We start from the raw sequence: 13,632 nt of genomic DNA on the forward strand, positions 1-13,632 counted from the left end.
TACCAAAGTTTTAAAGGGGAGAGTTCTAATAAGCATTTTACAGACACAAATAATGAAATGAGGCATTTAAAGATCTCAGAAATTGTAATGTTTCAAGAAAAAGAAATAGAGCCAATTATTCAATAAACTTTACTGTTTAAAAAATGAGTTTTGATCTTTTTTCCAGATCTTCACCCTAAATGTGTGTTCATAAGGTATGCAAATAGAGCAGAAACACAAATGCATTTTATTTTATTGTTTAAAATATAGTATATAGAATATATAGATTTTAACATTATTATTAATATAAGTCGCTTTGGCAATTTCACTTTCATCATTGATTCATCTACTTTTGATTTGATAATATTAGCTGTTCAAACTGTTGAATATAAATGTTCGTAATCTCCCACTTGTCTGCGTACAATTGTATACACAGGCTTGTTTCTAATTAAAATATATCTATAAATAAAGTTTAAAAGGAAATAGAAGTAATTATAAAATCATAATTCAGAAGCTCTAAAATAACTGGTCACATAGAATAACTGCTTCGGTAATATCATAGCTCCTAATGGCAAACCACTCCAGTACTCTTGCCTAGAAAATCCCATGGACAGAGGAGCCTGGTGGGCTACAGTCCATGGGGTCGCTACTAGTCAGACAAGACTGAGCGACTTCACTTTCACTTTTCCCTTTCACACATTGGAGAAGGAAATGGCAACCCACTCCAGTGTTCTTGCCTGGAGAATCCCAGGGATGGCGGAGCCTGGTGGGCTGCCATCTATGGGGTCGCACAGAGTCGGACACGACTGAAGCAACTTAGCAGCAGCAGCAGGAGCAGCAACAGTACTTTAGAAATGATGTTCATTATTAGTTACTGAATAGATAAGACAGACTGCAGATGTTATACTTTGACTAGTTATAATGCCACAAACTCAAAGAGCAATTCCTAAATCTTTAGATGAGAAAGATGCAAACTGGAATCTTATAGATGTCTTACTAGATTTATGAAGGTAATGTGCATATAGCAAAAACAAAGCAAAAGTCAAACAGTCCAGAGCATTCTTTTTCTCGATGCCCCAAACTTAGTCCCTCTCCCAGAAACAGTCATTTTAAAAAATTATTTCTAATTCTTTTAACGGTTTCCATCATGTCTCTGAATAATTTGCTTTGATGTTGATTTGTCATTTTAGACAATATCTACTCTCCCCTCTATGAAAGATGTGCATTTATCTCAATTTCTTCACCCCTCTCTTCTTCCAGTGCTTACAATTTTGTGTTTATATTGTTGTTGATTACCTTTTAAATTTTAAATTATATAATTAAATACCTATTTTTTTGTGCCATTGACTTCAGATAGTAGCTCTGTGAGAATGCCTGACATGAAGAAAACCAGAAGACTGACAGGTAATATAAAAACAAATAGAATAATGATCCTTGGACAAAATAGAAATAATTCCAAGAATAGTAGAACAGTGTTTTAAAACTTCATGGAAACCATTGGTGTTCATGTTCTGAGCTGCTGTTTCTTCCTCCATTTTGGTTCATCTGCAGATATGCCTCCATCCCCTTTCTAAACTTAATTTTTAAATATAGTACATATACAGAAATATGCACAAATCAGAAGACTTAACTCAGTTATCAGAAATTGAGTATCTATGTAACCACTCCTACAGTCAAGAACAGAACACTGTCAGCACCCTAGAAGCCTCCTCCCCAATCACTACTACCCCCACCTACCTCCCCAAAGAGAAACACTCTCATGACATTATGGTAAATACTTCCCTGATCTTCTTCATAGTTTTACCATTTACATATATCCCTAAACACGACAGTTAGGTTTTATCTTTTATAGATAGATTTGGGAAACTTTATATAAATGGAATCATGTAGTATGTAATTTGAGAGGGCCTGTTCTTTTTATTCAATGTTATATTTATGAAGTTCATCTGTGTTATGGGATGTAAACACAGTTCATTCATTTTCATGACTATAGTATTCCAGGATATAATTATGCCATAATTTATTTAGCCATTCTACTTTGGATAGACAAATATAAATTGTTTCAAATCTGGGTCTGTTTTGCAAATTGCTACCACAACATTATTGTATATGTCTCTTAGTTTATATTTGCATGTCTTTCTATTGGCTATATACCTAGGATTAGAATTACAGAAGTTGGTGATGGACAGGGAGGCCTGGCGTGCTGTGATTCATGGGGTCGCAGATAGTCGGATACGACTGAGCAACTGAACTGAACTGAACTGAACTGAAGGTACTGTGAAGAAAGCTGATCGCCGAAGAATTGATGCTTTTAAACTGTGGTGCTGGAGAAGACTCTTGAGAGTCCCTTGGACTGCAAGGAGATCCAACCAGTCCATTCTAAAGGAGATCAGCCCTGGGTGTTCTTTGGAAGGACTGATGCTAAAGCTGAAACTCCAGTACTTTGGCCACCTCATGCGACGAGTTGACTCACTGGAAAAGACTCTGATGCCGGGAGGGATTGGGAGCAGGAGGAGAAGGGGACGACAGAGAATGAGATGGCTGGATGGCATCACCGACTCGATGGACATGAGTTTGAGTGAACTCCAGGAGTTGGTGATGGACAGGGAGGCCTGGTGTGCTGTGATTCATGGGGTCGCAGAGAGTCGGACACGACTGAGTGACTGAACTGAACTGAACTGAAGGTACACATACCCTCACTTCAGCAGATGATGCCAAACTTTTTTCCTAAGTGATGAACCAATTTAGTCATGCTGGTAGTATAAGAAAGCTCCCATTGTTCTGCATTCTCACCAACTCTTGCTGTGATCAGTCTTCTTCATACGAGCACTCTGACAAGTATATAGTAGGGTATTACTATGATTATAGCTCACACATCATCGCTGACTAATAGTGATATTGAGCATATTTATATGTGTTTAATGGCCATTTTAGATATCTGCTTTTGCTACATGTCTGTTTTTTATTGATTATTTCCTTTAATTTGAGGAATGTATTATACATTGTTAGTTATATGTGTTGCAAATAATTCCTCAAGTAGGTGGCTTGACCTTTATTCTTCTTAAAAAGTCTTTTGATTGAAAAAAAGTTTGTCACTTTAACATAGTACAGCATATCAATCTTTTCCTTTTTGATTAGTGCTCTTTTATAGCCTGAAGGCAATGGCAACCCACTCCAGTACTCTTGCCTGGAAAATCCCATGGGTGGAGGAGCCTGGTAGGCTGTAGTCCATGGGGTCGCGAAGAGTCGGACACGACTGAGCGACTTCACTTTCACTTTTCACTTTCATGCATTGGAGAAGGAAATGGCAGCCCACTCCAGTGTTCTTGCCTGGAGAATCCCAGAGACGGAGGAGCCTGGTGGGCTACCATCTATGGGGTCGCACAGAGTCGGACACGACTGAAGTGACTTAGCAGCAGCAGCAAGAATCTTTTACTTAACAAGGTCATAAAGATATTTGCCTTTAGTATCTTCAGGAAGCATTAATTGCTTTGCCTCTCACATTTAGATCTTCAACCCACACAGAATTGACTTTGTGAATGCTGGAAAGTAAAGGTCAATTTTCAGGTTTTCTGTAATAGATACTCAGTTGTCTCAGCCCCATTTAATGAAAAGGCCATCCTTTTCCTACTGTTCTAAATTACTACTATTTACATAAACCAAGTGTTCATCGGCCTGTTTCCAGATACTCTATTCTGTTCCATTGATCTATCTGTTATCCTTACCTTAAATGCCATACTTTGATAATAGGTCTTAGTATATAGCAGAGCAAATCTTGCAACATTGTTTTTCTTCTCCAAAACACCTGTGATTAGTTTTGTCCCTTTGTATATTGTAGAATTAGTCAATTTCCAGAGGAAATAAAACCTATTGGGATTTCTTTGGAATTATCTTGGGTCTATAAGTCAGTTTAGAAGGAATTATCATGTATACAATATTGGATTTTTCAATCCATGAACATGATATATCCTTCTATTTATTTATTTCTTCTCTCAATAATGGTTTAGAGTTTTATGTGAGAAATCCTATACACATTTTGTCAGTTGTATTCCTATATACCATATGTAATTTGTACCATATGTAACTTTTTATTTAAAAATTTCTATTTGTTGCTTGCTATGGACTAAATGTTTATGTCCCCACAAAAATTTGTATGCTGAAACGTTAATCCCCAATTTATTTGATGGTCTGTGTGACCTTTAAGAAGTGATTAGGTCATGGCTTCCCTGGTAGCTCAGCTGGTAAAGAATCCGCATGCAAAGCAGGAGACCCCAGTTTGATTCCTAGGTCAGAAAAATCCTCTGGAGAAAGGATAGGCTATCCACTCCAGTATTCTGGCCTGGAGAATTCTTTGGACTGTATAGTCCATGGGGTCAAAGAGTTGGACATGGCTGAGTGACCTTCACTTTCACTTTCATGAGAACAGAGCCCTCATAAATGGAATTAATGCCCTTATAAAACACATCCCAGAGAGCTTGCTTGCCTCTTCTGCATGTGAGGATACAGTGAAAAGGTAGCTTCCTATGAATCAGGAAGCAGGCTCTCACCAGACACCAAATCTGTCAGCACCCTAATCTTGGACTTCCTAGCCTCCAGAACTGTGAGAGAGAAATTTCTGTTGTTTAAGCTACCCAGGCTATGGTATTCTGCCATAGCAGACTGAACAGACTAAGACATCGTCCTTACATGGAAATGCAATTGATATTTTGCACTCGAGATCTATCAACGTGGCTAAATTTACTCATTAATTCCAATAATGTACCTGTAGATATTTTTGGATTTTCTACATATAGTTAGACATTCTGCAAATAACTATAGGTATTTTCTTCCTTTTCAATATTTATATTTTGTTTTTTCTTGACTCACTGCCTGTTTCAGTTAGTTATTGCTGCACCATAAACCACCCAAATCAACCACGTATTTCTCACAAGTCTATGGATATTTTTGGATGTTCTACATATACAGTTAGACCCTCTGCAAATAATTATAGACTTTTTCTTCCTTTTCAATATTTATACTTTGTTTTTTTCTTGACCCACTGCCTGTTTCAATTAGTTATTGCTGCACTATAAACCACACAAATCAACCACGTATTTCTCACAAGTCTATGGGTTAGCTGAATGTTTCTGTTATTTGAGCTGTTCTTGCCAGGGCCCACTTGTGCATCTGAAATTAGCTGCAGGTCAGCTAAGCAGCTTTACTGATGTTGGCTGGGTTCCTTACATATCTAGAGCCACAGCAGGGACAGCTGGGCTAACTTAGTTCTATGTCTCATCCTTCAATTTGCTGTTATCCCCAGCGGCAGTGTCTGTCTCCAAAAGAGAGAGATGCCTCTTAAGGACTGGCACATTGTCAATTCCACCACATTCTTTAAACCAAACCAAAATACAAGGCTAGCCCAGATTTGAGGTGGATAAATAGAATCCATCTCTTGATGGGAGGCGCTGCAAAGTCAGATATGTAACAAAAGGCATAGGTACACGGAGAGATAGAAAATGGAATCATGTTTATAATCAATCTGCCATACTGACCTGGCTAAGATTTCCAATACAATGGTGATTAGGAGGGTTAAGAGTAATACTCTTATCTTTTCCCCAATCTCAAAGGGAAAACTTTCAGTATTTTACCAAATGTTTGTTATCTCTTCTACTTGTAGGAGAGTTTTTTCTTTATAAGTACATGTTTGATTTTATCAAATCCTTGGTTTTTGTATGTATTTAAATTGCCTATGAATTTTCTCCTATATTTTGATAAATATGAGTTATGTTGATTTTCTTGGAGAAGGAAATGGCAACCCACTCCAGTACTCTTGCCGGGAAAATCCCATGGACAGAGGAGCCTGGTAGGCTGCAGTCCATGGGGTCGCTAGGAGTCGGACACAACTGAGCGACTTCACTTTCACTTTCAAGCATTGGAGAAGGAAATGGCAACCCACTCCAGTGTTCTTGCCTGGAGAATCCCAGGGATGGGGAAGCCTGGTGGGCTGCTGTCTATGGGGTCGCACAGAGTCGGACACGAAGTGTCCAGCTGAAGTGACTTAGCAGCAGCATGTTGATTTTCTAATGTTAATAAATCTGCATTCTTACAATATATACAACTCTATCGTGTTGTATTATCCTTTTACACAGTGCTGCATTTGATAATTTTTTTTAAATTTTTATAGCTCTGCTCATGATAAAATTGGCATGTAAAATTTTAATTCTCATAATATCCAATTTGTCTTTCTTTGGAATAGTTGGTATAAGCATGACAATAATTTCTTCTTAAAAAAATTTTAATTCACTAAGGGAGCTATTTGTGCCTACAGTTTTTTATAAGGGAAAATTTTAATTATGGAATAAATTTCTTTATTAACATGACTATTCATATTTTCTATTTCTTTCTCTGTCAGTTTTGGTAGGTTTTCTTTTTCAAGAAATTTGTCCATTTCTTCTACATTTTCAGATTTGTTTAGAATTGTTCAAAAACTATCTTAAGATATTTTTTATATTGTAGAATCTACAGTAAGGTCCCCTTTTTCATTTGTGATGATGATAATTTGTGTTCTCTCTCTTTTTCCTTGACTAGTCTTTTCAGGTTTGTCAATTTTATTAGTCTTTTAAGGAAAACAATTTTTTATTTTGTTCATCTTTTTTATTATCTATTTGATTTCTATTTTACACACTTCTCCTGCTATAGTTTTTGTATATTTTCTTTGATATAATTTGCTGTTATTTTTCCTAACTTTTTAGAATTTTATGACTTCCTTTCTGATATATTAATTTAAGCTATCACTTCCCTCTAAGTATAAAATTAGCAGCAACATACAAGTATTTTTTATTATTGAAAGTAAAAGTTGCTCAGTCGTGTCCGATTCTTTATGACCTCATGGACTGTAGCCTCCCAGGCTCCTCTGTCCATGGAATAGTCCAGGCAAGAATACTGGAGTGGATAGCCATTCCCTTCTCCAGGGGATCTTCTCAACCCAGGGATTCAACCCAGGAATCAAACCCAGGTCTCCCACATTGCACTGGAAACTGGGGTCTCCTGCATTGCAGGCAGATTCTTTACCAGCTGAACTACCAAGGAAGCCCATTTTTTTTATTGGGCTCAAACATTTTCATTCCTTTTATGACCTTTTTTAAATAAGATTTTTGGAAATTTATTTATTAATTTCTGGCGTGCTGTGATTCATGGGGTCGCGAAGAGTCGGACACAACTGAGCGACTGAACTGAACTGAACTGAAACATACAGGCATTTTCTCTTCTTTTTGTTGTTGAACCTAGCTTTATTGTGTTATGGCCAAAGAACTAATTTACTATGATTTGTCGAGACTTTCAGTTCAGTTGCTCAGTTGTGTCCAACTCTTTGTGACCCCATGAACTGCAGCACGCCAGGCCTCCCTGTCCATCACCAACTCCCGGAGTTCACCCAAACCCATGTCCATTGAGTCAGTGATGCCATCCAACCATCATCTCTGTCGTCCCCTTCTCCTCCTGCCCATGGCTTAGCATATGATTTTTTTAATAAAACTTTTATAAATAGTCCATATATACTTTAAAATTAGGTGTGTTCTACACCCTTTAATATATACACAGTAGTTCAAGTTTGACAATTGTCATCTTCCCACTGTTACTGATTTTTTGACTGCTTCTGTTCATTGTTAGTTGTTAAGAGAAGTATGTTAACAATCTCCCTCTGTGATTATGAATTCACCTATTCCTTTTTATTTTTGTCAATTTTTTTCTTTATATATTCTGAGGCTATATTATTAGACAAATACACACACTTTTATCGTTCTCTTATGGTTATCCAAGAAATTACAGTGTGTACCCTTGACTTATCAAAATCTAATATTACTTATGCTATTTATACCCTCTTCTTAGATAATGCAAGAATCCAAGGACCTTAGATATTCACAGTATCTATCTATCTATCATATTCCTTGACTATATTCCCACTGTTATGGGTTATCTTAATTTACCACGTATTTTATATCCCACAAGACATTATTTTTGTTTTCATGTCTGTTCATTTTTTCCCACATCTCTGACCTTCTGTTCTAGAATCTGTTTCCTTCTGCCTAGAGTTTCCTTTAGTGTGAGTCTGCTGCTATAAGGTTTTGGTCAACTGAAAATATCGTTATTTGACCTTAGTTCTTGAAGGATATTTTTGATGAGTGTACAATTCTATATTGGCAGTTATTTTCTCTTAGAACTTTAAAGACAGCACTTTATCTTCTGGTTCTCATTGTATCTGTTGAGAGGTCAGCTTTAGCCAAATTGTTCTTTTGAAGGTAATCTGTCTTTTACCATGGCTGCTTTTATGGTTTCCCCTCTCTCTGGTTTCCAACAGTTTTACTAGATATGGTTCTCATTCATGTTTTCTTACTGTCTTAGTTATTATTTATTTCATGATGGAAATTATATGTACAAAGTTGTTTGTAAAGGTAATTGGAGACTCAGAATAGTATTCTCTTCCTCCATAAGACAGTAATATTTGCTGGGGTATGAATAAATCAGGACAACTTTAATCCAACTTCAGAGTCTGGGATGGTTGGAAATGGACCTGCGGTCCCTGTGAGAGCAGCTGCATCTGGTTCCCTATCTGCTAGAGGGGAGCTCTTTGCAATCCAAGTCAGAGTATGTGTGCATGTGTTGGAGGCTAGGTGTTTAAGAGTCCAACTTTTGTCCCATTGGCCCCACACTGCTCAACCTAACAGCTTCTTAGTTGTCTCTTCTGGAGTTGACAAATGTCTCCCAGAAGAAAAGTTACCCTCAGTGCTAAGCTATCCTCTTAGAATTTCTGTCTTCACCTAGACCTTGGTTCCGTATTTCTTCACTCTCTTGCTAGCTTTCCAATGCCTTCAGTTAGGTATATTTAAAATTTTTTCTTAATTTACTGTTTGACCTCAAAGAAAGGCAGTTTGAATTACCTATTTCTTAATTACTGGAAGCAGATACTCTCTTTATCCACTTTTCATCTTCCAGAAATATGTTAAAATCATTTCCCTTGACAATTCCATCTTTGAGTTTATTCTCATGACAACTTTGCATTTATTCTTTTCAGTTCTTCTTTACTGCCATTTAAATGAGATCTTGGGCTTCCCTTGTGGCTCAGCTGGTAAAGAATCCACCTGCAATGCAGGAGACCTGGGTTCAATCCCTGGGTTGGGAAGATCCCCTGGAGAAGGGAAAGGCTACCCACTCCAGTATTCTGGCCTGGAGAATTCCATGGATGAGTCCATGGGGTCGAAAAGAGTCAGACACGACTGAGAGACTTTCACTTCACTTCACTTCACTTCAAATGAGATCTCAAGAAATAGATACAAATGTGTGAATGCTTTATTTGCTTTGTTGTAACTTTTCCTACTTAAGTGTTAGTCACTCAAGTGTGTCTGACACTTTGCAACCCCATGGACCATAGCCCATTAGGCTCCTCTGTCCATGAATTCTCCAGGCTGGAATACTGGAGTGGGTTGCCATTCCCTTCTCCAGGGGATCTTCCTGACCCAGGGATCAAATCCAGGTCTCCTGCATTGCAGACAGATTCTTTACCATCTGAGCAATAGGGAAGCCCAGTGCTCTGCTTAAAATTATTTAAATGATTTTAAATTATTTACAAATATTAGTATTTGAACTTCCATTTTTATGACAGCTTTATTGAGAAAAATTTCACATACCATATAATTCACCCTTTTTAAGTGTACATTCAATAAATTTGAACTATTATTAAAAATAAATGATTGTTCTATACCTCATGACTAACCTCCAGATATTAATGTTTCAAGACACTATCACTGAGCTGATCTAGGAGCTTACAATATAGAAAGGAAGGTGTGACACGTAGATAAATATTTACTAGGAAATGGCAAAGTAGTAATCTTAGAGGACAGAACCTAAAGGAATGTTTCATGAAGGAATCAGTATTCATCCTGAATCTTGACTAGTAAAGCAGCAGGAAAATTCAGGTCCTTTTCTGGTTTGATTAGTGCATAGAACATATATAATAGGTAAAACTAGAGACGTTGATTATAGAGAACTTTGACTGTTGTGCTAGGGAGTCTGTACTCTACTGGCAAAAAGAAACCACTGGAGACTTTGTTCAGAGAAATGCCATGAACGGAGCTGGGATTTGGCAAAGGCTTGTTGGCAGTACTGTGAAGGGGAGAAGTGAGCGCAAGATCAGCTGGAAGTCTTAGGTGTTCAGCAAAAGGAAGCAAAGACCTAGGCAGTGCTAGTGGTAAAGAACCCACCTGTCAGTGCAGGAGATGTAAGAGACATGCGATGGATCCCTGGATCAGGAATATCCCTTGGAGAAGGGCATAGCAACCCATTCTAGTATTCTTGCCTGGAGAATCCCACGGACAGAGGAGCCTGGAGGGCTACAGTCCATAGGGTTGCACAGAGTCAGACACAACTGCAGTGACTTAGCACACAAGCACGCACCTAGTGAGAGTATGGAACGAGAGTAGAAAGGGTATGAAAACAATACCTCCTGCAAAAATATCATTTATGTGTTGAGTGGTAGGGAATAGGGAAGAAAGGGATAGGGAGGGATAAATTAAAGATGACCCCATGCAGAAGAAACAGGTTAAGGTCTGAACTGCTCTGTAATTTATTAACTGGATGTCTGGGACAGTCACTTTAGTTTCCTGTGGCAGCCGACTACTTCTCCAGAAGCTTAGTAGGAAAAAGAAGGAAAAGGGTGGAAAGTTAATTCAAGAAGGTTGTAGGATTATCCAGATTTTTAGGATGGAAGCAATCAGAGACTGAAGAGAAGGAGTAGAATTGAGATTTAGACTGAAGATAGGAGAGATTTAATTTTTTGTTAATGAAATAGGTGAGGTTCAAAAGTGAAAAATCATTGTAATAACTAGACTGCCCTAGACATTAAAGCAGTCATTGAAGAGTGGTTTGTTCAGGGCTGTGACTGTTGGTTTTTCATACTGTTAATGTTGCTTTGTGGGATTTCATAAGTTATTTAGTGCCAGTTCCCTGATGACAGTAACATAACCTTCAAGAGAAAGAGACTATTATATCATATATATATATATATATATATCTTTCAAAGTTCAGAGACTATATTCTAAAATAAATTTGGGGGGATTTCTTTTTTAATTACATATGGTGCCCCTTTTCTATGTAGCTATTACTGAATTATGATAGTCTTCATCCTAAGTCAAATTTGTGTGAAGTAGAAACTTTTTTTTCAGACATTAAATGTTTTATTTTGTATTGAGGTATAGCCGATTAACAATGTTGTGGTAGTTTCAGGTGAACAGCAAAGGGACTCAGCCATACATCTAAATGTTTTCCCCCAAAACCCCTTCCATCCAGGCTGGCACATAACATTGAGTAGAGTTTCATGTGCTATACAATAGGTCCTTGTTGGTTATCCATTTTGAATATAGCAATATGTACATGACCTTCCCAGACTCCCTCACTATTCCTTCCCCCTTGCAAGGATAAGTTGGTTTTCGAAGTCTGTGAGTCTCTGTTTTGTAAGTTCATTTGTATCATTTCTTTAGATTCCATATGTAAGTGATGTCATATCATATTTCTCCTTCTATGTCTGACTTCCTTCACTCTGTATGACACTATGTCCATCCATGTTGCTGCAAATGGCATTATTTCATTATTTTTAATGGCTGAGTAATACTCCATTGTATATATGTACCACATTTTCCTTATCCATTCCTCTATCGGTGGACATTTAGGTTGCTTCCATGTCTTGGCTATTGTAAACAGTGCTGCAATGAATACGGGGTGCATATATCCTTTCAGATCATGTTTTTCTCTGGATATATGCCCAGGAGTGGGATTGCAGGGTCATATGGTAGCTATATCTTTAGTTTTATAAGGAACCTCCTGACTGTTCTCCATAGTGGTTGTATCAACTTACATTCCCACCAACAGTGCAGGAGGGTTTCCTTGTGTGAAGTAGAAATTTTAAAGGGATGTTGAGATATTTCCTCTTAAATATTTTCTTGTTTGTAACCATGACTTGCTCACAGTACTGTATCTAATCAGACCCAGTGGTTTAAATCATTTGATCCATTGAGGACCTCTCAGTAAAGTCAGACTAGTTATTGATCAGGCTAATTGGTTGAAAGACTGACCCAGCTATGTGTAAACACCAGTTTGGCTATTTTTATTGAAGTGCGCAGTCAAATCAGGCTTTCATTGTAATAAACTTATGTTCAGGTAGCGAAGGATTTTGTGCATTTACATATGATATTACATGAACCAGTAACATGAACCTGGGGAGAGCCTGTGCTTGCTTATTTAGTTGCATAATGTTTCCCACTTATGTAAACCTCTGTTGTTTACTGTTCTCCAAACCAGCCAGCAAAGAATGCTAGTCTTTTGAATCACACAGAATGTTTTCTTCATTCACACACTCTTGTAGATTTACTGAGCCATATACAGTTCAAAACAAAAGGAAGGGAACAGAAATAAAACAACAAAAGAAGTTTGATTTGCCAAGAAAATATTTCTACAAATTAAACCTTCCTTGACATCACTGGATAGTTGAATGTCACTTGCTAGACTTCAGGACATAAAAATGACATGTCACTGCCCTGTATGCACAAAGGTTCTATTTGGGGACAGTTATTAAGACTTAGAAAACTCCTAGGCCAATCTACTCTTCTTACAGATGACAGAGCAGAGGTCCAGTGACTTGCCCTGGGGTCACACAGTGAGGCAACAACAGAGGAGAGGAAAGGCTCTAAGTCAATTTATTCTGTGTTCCAGGCTCTCTGTGCCTCACTGTCCGGCTGCCTGGTTACATCAGACTGTCTAAGACCTGCCTCATTTGTACACGGAACGGATATCTCTTAGAAAAGAGATGGTTTCTTTCCAAAAATATTTCTCTAATTCTCCAAATGTATAAGATGTTGATACCAGACCTAGTGCCTGCCAACAACTTCACATATTTACAGATATAATCGAGGACATCTAAAGCCATTTTTGAAATTTAAATATTTAATGCATTTATTTCACACAATTTCACTGGCGTTCTCCTATCAAATCTTCACACTGGCTATGTTAAGTAGGAGAAAAGTGTAAACAGAAAGCTCAGAAAGGTTACCTTACCCTGGTCAGAGAGCTAGGAGGAAAGAGCAATAGGCAATCCAGATGTATCAGAGTCCTATAAGCATGTTCTTTCCAGGAGCCATGCAGCCTGCATTTCACTGTCCTTTAAGGTACACTGGTAGTTAAATGACGATCCACCTGGGACAGATAGCCAAAATGCAGTTTAATATATAATATTCTGATGCTTTCATATAATTTTTATCTGAGAATGATAGAACTGGCATGTATTAAGTACCGCTATATGCCAAGTCTTGGGCTTTACCCCCTAATGTTCCATTTAATCTTCACAGTAATCTGTTAGATAGATGTTATCATCATCATTAGTAGCATTTTTACAGGAAACTGAGGTGTGGAAATGTTCAGTGCGGTCCAGTGGGGCAGGGTTTGAAAAAACTTGAAGCTTCAGACAACTATTAGCTTATGAAATATGAAATTACTGGATGTCTTGAGGCAGTGTGGAATAGCCTCAGCAGGAGTTTGCAGAGATATCCTAGATTTCTTTGTGAAAATTAACAAAACAATGGGGAAGATGATGGTGAGCCTTCTGTTTGAAGACCACCTAAGCCATCTTTT

The sequence above is a fragment of the Moschus berezovskii genome, chromosome 2 (genome assembly GCF_049115385.1).
Source record: "Moschus berezovskii isolate FMDL1 chromosome 2, NW_MosBer_1.0, whole genome shotgun sequence".
NCBI lineage: Eukaryota > Metazoa > Chordata > Mammalia > Artiodactyla > Moschidae > Moschus > Moschus berezovskii.